The following is a 10,860-nucleotide window of genomic DNA, read 5'->3' on the forward strand; positions in this document are numbered from 1 at the left end:
TTTTTATTGACACTCAAGATTTGCTACAAAGTGACCCTTCATAGTTGTTTACATATTTATAATACTGTATATAAATAATTTACAGATTGGATTAAATTAATCTTTAGGCATAATAGGCTTAAAAATATTTTAAATAAGTGAATTGTAATATACAAATGCTTATAAAAATTGATGATAATAATTTCAACAATTGGAATCTACATTTTTAGCAATATATACTAGTAATAACTTTCATACTATTTTATAAGCAAAAATCATGAGATTAGAAGGTTAACAAACATTTTAGCGGTGTACGTTTAGGTTAACGGTTTAGGCTCGGTTTTTCATCATGTATTTTGTTAAAGAAAATAGGTATATTCCATAGATCATCTCTAATAGTAAAAATTTAAACTACTTCATCATTGTGACTTTGTGGTAACCTTGAGAATCAGTCGAACAACATTGTATTTGCCAGCTTCATACTTTATTATAAAATCGTAACCTCCTAAAGATATATTACACTTTTGTAACAGCAAGGACATTGTGCTATTGTCTTTTAAACATTTTGTAAAAATATGGACTAGAGGTTTATGGTCATTGTAAATTTAGTCTCAATTAGATACTCCTGGAACCTCTTGATGGCCAACATTATAGCAAGAGCCTTTCAATGTTATTGTAGTTCATTTCAGATTTGAGTAAAGTTCTCGAAGCAAAAGCTACTGGTTTTTCTTTTCCACCTTTATCAGTGTAAAATAGCTTAGCTCTCAATCCCATTTAGATGCATCATTAGAAATTCCAATTGGTAATTCGGGATTAAAATAAGTCAGTGTTAGAGTAAGAATAATCAACATTTTTAATGTATTATAATTTAGAGTGTTCTAAGTTCCATAATTGTATAAAGGATCTGCAATATCCGCCAAGTTGGTTAAAAACTTTTTGTAGCTGCCAGCCATTCCCTGAAATGTTGATAGCTCAGTGGCTGATTCTTTTTTTGGTTTCTTTATTATTGCTTTAATTTTATCGTGTTGCATGTATACCATTTGCATCATTATCATAACCAGGGTTGCCAGGTCAAAATTTCAAATTGCGGGAGATATTTGGTATTTTGCGGGAGAAATATGAAAATTGCGGGAAAAATATATAAATTGCGGTAGATATAAAAAATTTGCTAGAAAAGGCCCGCAAGATCCCGGCCGGGATTTTAAGACTTAATTATCCGCCTATTATTTTTTATAATTAGTTTATATAAATACAAATTCGGTAACTATTTTTCAAAATAAAATAACATCTTGATTTATTAAAATATTAATTTATAAAAAATAACCAACGATCCTTTTATATAAAAGAATTAAACAAGATAAAATTTTATAAAAAAATAAACGATTTTAATTTTACAATGTAAATATATTTAATGCGAATGTCCCGCAAAACATCCACAATTGAAAATAAACCTTGCGTGTGTGTATAACATTATACGGATAGGCGCTTAATTATCACGTATCACGTTAAATACATAATAAGATTATATTGTACTCATTTCAATGATAATTATTTTATTTATTATTGTTCATTCACATTATTATAATCAGTGGAGATGAGTGTATCTACATCCATTGTAAAACAAAAATTTTATCCAAAAATAATAAACAGATGCAACTACAGTTGCAGCAATAGATCTCACTTATCTTGTAGTACATCATTCACAGAGCTATTTATCATTACAATGTGGGTAGAATCTTTCCCCATAATATATAACGACTCTAAGATAAATGAAAACTTTACTTGTAGAACAAAAATGAGCAAGGATATCATCAATGTTTTAGAACCTGAATTCAAGAGGTCATTTCTCGTCGATTTGAAAGATGGGCATACATATGCAATTCTAACAGATGCATCTAATAAAAGAAATATTAAAAGGTTTCTTTTGATCCTTCGCTATTTCAACAAAATTAAGGACGTTTTAAGAAAACTATTAAATTTTTTCCCCTCGAATAGTGAAAAATCCAAAGTCATAGCTAACCATATAATGGTAAATGTAGCAGATTCGGGATTATTAATAAATTGCATGTCAACTTTCTGATCTGATAATGCCTCAGTGAATTTGGGAAAACCCAGAGTGTATTTACAGAATTGAGTCAGCACAATGTTGGTTGCCATATGTTCCTAATACCTGCCATCTTAAAATTTTATAAACCTTTATAAATTTCTAAAATAAAGAATATAAAAGCTATCTTAACATTTTGAAAATTTATTTCAGTAATGAAGGGCAGAGGAATATTTAAGAATGATTTCACATGTAGAAAATCTACTACATACTGTTAATGTGCACTTGCAATCAGAAGAATCTTAACAAAGATTCACAAAATTATGCTAAAGGTGTTAATCTTTACAGTTAAAAATTGACAATAATTTTTATGGCGCCATTGCTAAAACTTAAAATGTTTAAATATTTTAAAAATACCGATAGACATTGATGTCTTGTTTGAGGATATTGTAATCTCTATTTTTGATTTACAATGTAAAAAATATATTTATTTTATGCGAATGTATAAATAAAAAAATATGGAAAATTAAATATAATACAATATTAATTATATTTTATTTGAGATTTAAATAATGGAACTAAACGTTTACCGTCGTTATTGATATATTTATAAAATTCCTGGCTTCACATATAAATTTGTTTAACCATTAGCTCGGCCTCTAATGTTGTTAAAGCCATCCGTTTTCCAGGCAGTCCTCATCGGGCTAAAAATGCGCTCGGGTGAGGCATTAGAATGAGGTAGGCATACTATTTTTTACAAGCATGGGTATTTATTGTTATTACGAAAAAATTTAACCCATTTCTCCTCTACTTTTAGACCATCTAACTTTAAGTATTCTGGCTAATTATAAAAAATAGAGAGAATTACAATCTCCTCAAAAAAGGCATCAATATATTTATCCAATTACAAAAACCATCAATTGATGGTTTCTGTTATAAGGTCATATTTATACATTTGTAAATAGAGTTATTAAAATCAAATTTTGATTGTAAATATTCTAAATTGTCTTAATAAAAATATCTGTTTCATTTAAAAATGTATTAATTAGTGTATTATTTGAACATTTTAATATAATATTTTTAGCAACAGCGCCATAAAATTTATTATTAATTTTTAACTCTAGGGAGGAATTGAGCTGTAGCATAATTTTGTGAACCTTTATTAATAAAGAATATTCTGATTGCAACTGCATATTAATTGCATGGTAGATTTCCTACATGTGAAACTCATCCCAAATATGCTTCCGTCATTTCATTCTCGAAAAATTTTTCAAAATTTTTGGACAGTTTTTAAAATCTTATTTTAAAAGTATTTTTTTAAGGGTTTGTAAAATTAATTCTATCGGTGGCATGTAAAAATGATAACCACCTGATAGGTACATATCGCAACAACTCATACATCTAAGTAAGACCACTCCACTAACTATTTTAATTCCTTAACTCTTTTAGTTGATGAACGACATCCACAGATAGTACATTCATTGCCTTCTTGCAAGAATCATGTAGTATATGGCATATACAGGCAATTGGTATTAATTCATTATTATGCTGCCTCAATTCAGTAAACACACTTTGGTTTTTTCCAAAATTTACAGAGGCAGTATCAGCGCAGAAAGCATACAATTCATTGATAACCCTGAATCAGCTATATTTATATATTTACATTATGTGGTTAGCTACATCGTTGGATTTTTCACTATCCGAGGAAAAAAATTTAACAGTTTTATTGAAATGTTATTATTCTTGTTGAAATAGCGAAAGATCAAGGATTTTTTAATATTTCCCTTATTAGATGCATCTGTCACAATTGCATATGGATGCCCATCTTTCAAATCGTCTAGAATTGACCTCTAGGTTTCAGGCTCCAAAAATAATAAATAATATAGATGCAACTACAGTTGCGGAAATCGTATACAACTACCATGTAGTTCAACATTCACAGAGCTATATCATCACAATGTGGGTCAAAATTTTTTCCCATGACGTCTCCAATATAAGTGCAAACCTTACTTGTGGTAGAACAAAAATGTGCAAGGCTATCACAAGTGTTTTAATTTTTGTATTGCAATCGATGTTGTTATACTCTCCTGTACTAACTAATATGAATGAAATGATGTTGATTTATTATTGGATAAAATAAAACAGGATGGAAAGAAATTTACAAACTAGACATGTTTTTCGAATAAATATTTAAAATGTATTTTAAAAATATAAAAATAATTAATTACGGTCTCTCAAAATTATTATTTATATATTAAAAACGTTAAAATACTTTTATAAAAAATTGCGGGAGTAATTTAAAAATTGCATTAGATTTTTGCGGGAGATTTCCAATTGCAGAATTTTGCGGAAGAGAGATGTCTGCATGTAAACTAAAAAATTGCGGGAGTCTCCCGCTGATGGGGGGGGGGAGTGCATGACAACCTTTATCATATACAAAAAACGAATTTCACTTTTGAAAAATAAACTTTTGGCAAAATTATATTTTAAACCACTTTATAATTCTCTCGAAAACTTTTTTTTAAGTTATTTAAATGAGCTTGGTCGTTATTTCCAAATAAATCATCGATGTAAAATATAACATCTTTCATATCACCGATCCATCGTTTCTTTAAAAATTGCAGATGAAGTTTTTCGCCCAAAAGAAAGCCAGATTTCTGTAAATTCTATTAATGGGAATCTGTACGTGTTTTTAACATCGATCTTGGTAAATTTCTTTCCTCCCGAAAATCTAGCTATTAAATCATATTCGTGGAAGTGGATATCTAAAATTTTGTAGAGCTCTATTAATTGTATCTATAAAATCAGCGCAAAGCCTGATACTCCTCTCTTCCTTGTAGACTGCGGTTATAGGACTTGCCGAGTGAACATTTTTTATCGGCTCGATGAATTAATTCTTGTATCCATCTATCTTTACCAACAACATCAATTTTTACTTAAGATATTAGCCTTGGTGGTACAATCTAGGGTTGGGTAGTCGTTCCTTAAATATAGCTTGACATTTGCTGTGTTGATTGGACTGTTAGTCATTTAGATTCGCAGTTTTAATTAATATTTTAAATTTCTAATCATAGATACAAATTTGTATAAAATATTATTGATTAGCCATGAACGACCTTAATAGTGCGTTTTTTCTTTATTCAACAATCACGGCGCCATAATAATTTACGTTAATCAGAGTTGTAATGAATACTTTGATTTGATTATCATCATAAGCTGTTAATTGTATTTTTGATTTTTTAATTTCTGATATACCTTAAACTTAGCTTTGTCACAAGGTACAATAATATATATTGATCTCGCATCAATTTGCATTGTACAGGTGATTGTATTTAATTACAAAGTAACCATAAAAGCACTGTCATTTTAAATGTTCTAAATCAAGTTAATAACATTAAAAGCAAATTTATTGTCTTTGGTGGTGTCGATTTTGTCTTCTACAATTTCTTCGATGCTCATATTGCGATTATTATTTTTACATCTGGTCATCCATCATATTGAATGTGTTTTTCTTTGATATAAACTATGTGTTGTTTCTACTATAGTTATTTGAATTATTATCATATTCCTATAATTTCTATTTTGGTAAGAGCGATAGTTAATAATATTGGTGTAATAACCTCTAAAATTGTTGTTGCTAAAATTTCGATTTGAACGAACACCACACAACAAACGGTTATTTTTCCTTTTTCCAGAGAAACAAAATACTCTATGGAGTGATAGATAGATTATATAGCGAAAAAGGTCTTTGATAATGATAAAGATATGAGAGAAAGGAAACTATGACGCAGAAATAGGAGCCAGCTCCGTAAGTTTTAGGAAATTGAAAAGTAATTGTTGGCCAGGATTAACAAAGGCATTTTGGCTTGATTGTTATATGATAGTCTATCATTCACGGAAAACTCTACCAGCAAAACATATTTACAAACCTCGCCACCCCCCTGTCGACTGGTTTCTCCATAAATGAAGTAACAAGCGAACAAAGACTAATGAAAAAAAAAAACACTAAGAGAAAGCAAAAGCTCCAGGGCCAGATAATATCACAGCAGAAAAACCAAAAAATAAATAGCATCTATAACAATATCGCTACCTATTTGCCCTCATTTAATAGAAATATGGGAGAGCGGAACTACTGCAGTGGGATGAAATCAAAAATCCTACCTAAGTAACTACCCAAAAACTAAGACCACAAGAAAATTAAGACTTATTGAGCTATAGCCATCACATCCTATAGCATGGAAAAAGCATAACACCCACACCAAAAATACATAAGTATATACAGACCAAGAAAAGAAAATACTGGATCCAAAATTAATTTAGAAAAATAATCATGCAGAAAAACTAAGTACAAAACCCCTTCTGCTTTACATTTGTGAATTATAACAGAGCTATTGATAATGTTAACCATGCAGTTTTTTCAGAAAATAAGATAAATAAAAGCTGAAGTCAGTGAAGTAAGTAATTCACAGAATAGGTGAAAGACAAAAAATCAAGAGGTAAAATTTAGAGATGAAGAAATTAAATAACCTGAAAAATACAGAAAATAAATTATGGGAGGTTTAGGTAATTCGATTTAATTTTTAGTAGTTTTTTTATAGATTTTTTGTTTTTATTTAGCCTTAGGAATTGCTTCAAATTTAAGTTTAGATCCATTATGTCATTGTAAAAATTGTTATTATATCTTTTATCATAATTATGTCTAAAATTGCTTCTAATATTTTCATTATAGTTAAATTAATATATTAACAATTATTTACAGAATTAATTTTATGAGTTAAAATGTTAAAGAATAGGTCTTGAATCTAAATAATTTTTAATTTTTTTTTTAATATTATGCTGAATACGAATGGAAAAGAAAATAATTTAAAATATATGGCAGATTTGTATTTAAAAAGAAAAGAGAAGGATTTAATAAAAAATTATAATATGATCATAAATATATATTCGCAAGAGGGCGTTTTTAATACTTATTTTTTTTTACTTATTGACATAAGCAGTAAATTATTTTGATTTATTTTTCTATTTAAACTTGTTTTTCTCTTTATTTTAATAATCTATATAGTGTATTTTATGACTTTTTTTTATATCTTTATTCTATAAAGAATCAATTAAATTTTAGTGGTACTTTTCTCTTCGCAAATTATAATTTCCTCTTCTAATTATGATATACTCAGAAGCAAATAAATTCAGTACTAGCCTTTCTAATAAGTTGTTTGTCTGCTTTATGTTTCCAATATATTTGTCGAAAGAAAGGTTCTCTCATATTAACTAATTTATTTCATAGAATATTGATGAAATAAGCTAATTATATCATTTACACTTTGGGAAAAAAAATAGTTGACCTAAACTATTTGAGAAGGAGATTTAAATAGTTATGTGATGTAAAGAATAATTTAATTATTAAAAAAAATTTACTTGTTTTATTTGCTTAGTATTAGCAAATTTATTTCGACATGATTAACCATAAGTTTATTTTATATTATTTCATTTTGTTTACAAAATATATGCAAAAATACTAATTTTCAATCAACACCTAAGCTTAATTTGAAGTCGAAATATTCAAAGTCTTCTCACAAAAATTTGAACCGCAAACCATTATAAGCCAATAAATACCTTCTAGTAGTTGTTGCAGATATTCCTGCACAACAATCATTAGTACAAGAACATTATTGTGGCTTGCTCAACTTACATCCAAGATTTCTTTGATTCAATCAATGATGAAAATACTTATCTCAACCATATATAGTTTTAAATAGATATTCCTGCACAAAACATTAGTACAAGAACATTATTGTAGCTTGCTCAACACTAAATTACCACTAAGATTTCTTTGATTCAATCAATAATAAAAATACTTATCTCAATCATATATAGTTTTGTTTTATATAGATATTGCTGCACAACAATCATTAGTACAAGAACATTATTGTGGCTTGCTCAACACTAACTTACCACCAAGATTTCTTTTATTCAATCAATGATGAAAATACTTACCTCAAACATATATAATTTAAATAGATATTCCTGCACAACAATCATTAGTACAAGAACATAATTGTGGCTTGCTCAACTTATTACCAAGATTTCTTTGATTCAATCAATGATATTCCTGCACAACAATCATTAATACAAGAACATTATTGTGGCTTGCTCAACACTAACTTACCACCAAGATTTCTTTGATTCAGTCAATACTTATATCAATCATATATAGATTTAAGTTAATTTATCTACTTGATCATTATATTATATTTAATTTTTTTAAAAAAAATGTTTTTTTAAAAAAATATTTTTAAACATTCCAAAATTCCAGAACCATCTAAACCTCAAATTTTAATACATATTTTTCAAAAAATATAGATTAAGTTAGTTTGAATTATATTTTTTAAAATATAAATTTTTATTTATACATTACTTAATTTTTTAAACCCTAATATTCATTAATCTTGATACAACAAAATTTAAAATTTAATTTTATAACTTTTATTAATTTTTTTAAATAACATTTTTGGAATTTTAGAAATAAGTCATTCATTCATATATACCCCCTCCCCCCTCCTTTTTTTTTTCTAAAATGGGTATGTCAAGCATTTGTAATGCCTGCCATAGAAATATAACCTTGACCTAAGCTATTTGTTTTTATAAAAATGGGCCCAGGTCAAAACCATGTATAAACTCTGGTAAACCCCCTTCAAATGAAATTTTGTACAACAAAATTGAAACAACTCCCATTGTAACTCAAAATTTTTATCCTGATTTTTATGATAATTTTTTAAAGTGGGAAAAGCCACCAACCTTAATCCACCTACCCCTTAAATCAAGGTCTTTAATTTCTAATTTTTTAACAACAATTATTATGGAAGTTAATTCAAATTTAAATTCCCTTAAGGCTTGGGAGAATCTTTTAACCATTCCTTTTAAAGTCTTAATTAAACCTACAGATAAAAATAAAAAAACTATTTTGCATGAATATATAAAATATAAAATAGACCATTTTTATGACTTAGAAATGGAAAAAAACTTCTTGATGTAAGGGCTACATCTAATTTTGCTCATAAATGCAAAATTATATCAAAAAAAATAGACCAAGAGGACGTATGTGGAGCTCATAAATTAGCTTCATCTAATGATAAATTGGCTCCATTTGATAAACATACTTTTACTTTATTAAAAGAATTGCACCCTCAGGCTTTTCCTGAAGATCTTCCCATCCCTATAAAATCTAATTTAATCGAAATAGGTAAGGAAGAACTAATTAAAACAGTTTTATCTTTTAATAAAAATTCTTCAGGGGGAATTGAAGGTTTTCGACCCTCTTATTTCCAATTTTTAATTAACCCTAAAAATCCTTATCAAGATTCATTTATAAATTCATTGGTAATACTTAGTGAAAATATATTGAACAATGATTTACCTAGTCAAGTTCACCAAATTCTTTTTGGCGCAAGATTAATTGCTTTTTCTAAGCCTGATGGTGGAGTTCGGCCAATTGCAATAGGGTCTTTTTTTAGGAGACTATTAGCTAAGATAATCGTTGAGCGCATCAAACCTGATGCTTCAAAAATGTTCCAAACATATCAACTAGGCTTTGGTACTAAAGGGGGATGCGAAATAGCCGCTCACTCTCTTCGCATATATATCGAAGATCCTCCTCCAGACGCTGTAGTCTGTAAGCTTGATTTTAAAAATGCTTTTAATTCTTTATCCAGAAAAGCATTTTTGAACATTTTTTATAAAAAATTCCCAGTTTATGCAAGATTTAATTGAACAGTCTTATGGCTGTAGGACCCCTCTCAAATTCGGGGAATATACAATTCCTTATGACGAAGGTATTCAACAAGGAGACCCTTTGGGCCCTCTGATCTTTAGTTTAGGTATACATAACCTAGTTCATTGTCTAAAATCCTCTTTTAATTTAGATTTAAACATATGGTATCTAGATGATGGTACCATTTGCGGACCTTCTAAAAATATTCTTGCAGCGTTAGAATATATAGAGAAGAATTCTCTAAACATAGGCCTCACTCTAAATAAAGCTAAATCGGAAATATGCTTTTTAAATTCAAATACTCTCAAAGTCCAAGGGTTTAAAATCATTAAAAAAAGTGAAATTAATCTTCTAGTTTCTCCTTTAAGGAGTTTTATCAACTGTGAGGTGTTCGTGGAAAAATTTTTCGAAGGCTTATCAGGACTTGAAACTATTTTAAACAAAATTCCTTCACACCAGAGCTTTTTTCTTTTAAAAAAATATTTATTTTTACCAAAGATTTCACATATTTTTAGATCTTCTTCCTTTTTTTTAAATAATGAAATTATTAATCGTGTTCATGAATTTTTTAGAAGTTTATTAAAAAATATTTTATAAATTGGAAGATTTTAATTGGGGTTTCTCACAATTACCCTCGATGGTTGGTTTAGATTTATATCCTTTAAATCTTATATCTCTTTCCTCATTTTTGGCATCGCGTTTGATGAATAACGCCATGATAATTTCTTTTATCTCTCCTAAAGATAACCTTTTAAACTCAGCCTTGACAGCCTGGGTATCTTTAGCACCACCTGAAGCTTTCTTACCCACAATCTTAACACACCAATATATTTTCGAACCTTTAATTAAAAAATTTTTTAAAATAATTTCATCAAACCTCCCATTTGGAGTATATTCAACTATTACAGAATGCTGACTGTACTAGTGGTTATGAATGGTTGGAAGAATTACCAAGTCGTAACATAGGTAACCTCTTATCAGATGAACAATTAAGAGTTGCCATAGGCCATCGACTTGGATGTAACATTGTTCAACCACATACATGCATCAAATGTAAAATATTAGTTGA

The sequence above is a fragment of the Gordionus sp. m RMFG-2023 genome, chromosome 2, assembly GCF_954871325.1.
Source record: "Gordionus sp. m RMFG-2023 chromosome 2, tfGorSpeb1-WG-v2, whole genome shotgun sequence".
NCBI lineage: Eukaryota > Metazoa > Nematomorpha > Gordioida > Chordodea > Parachordodidae > Gordionus > Gordionus sp. m RMFG-2023.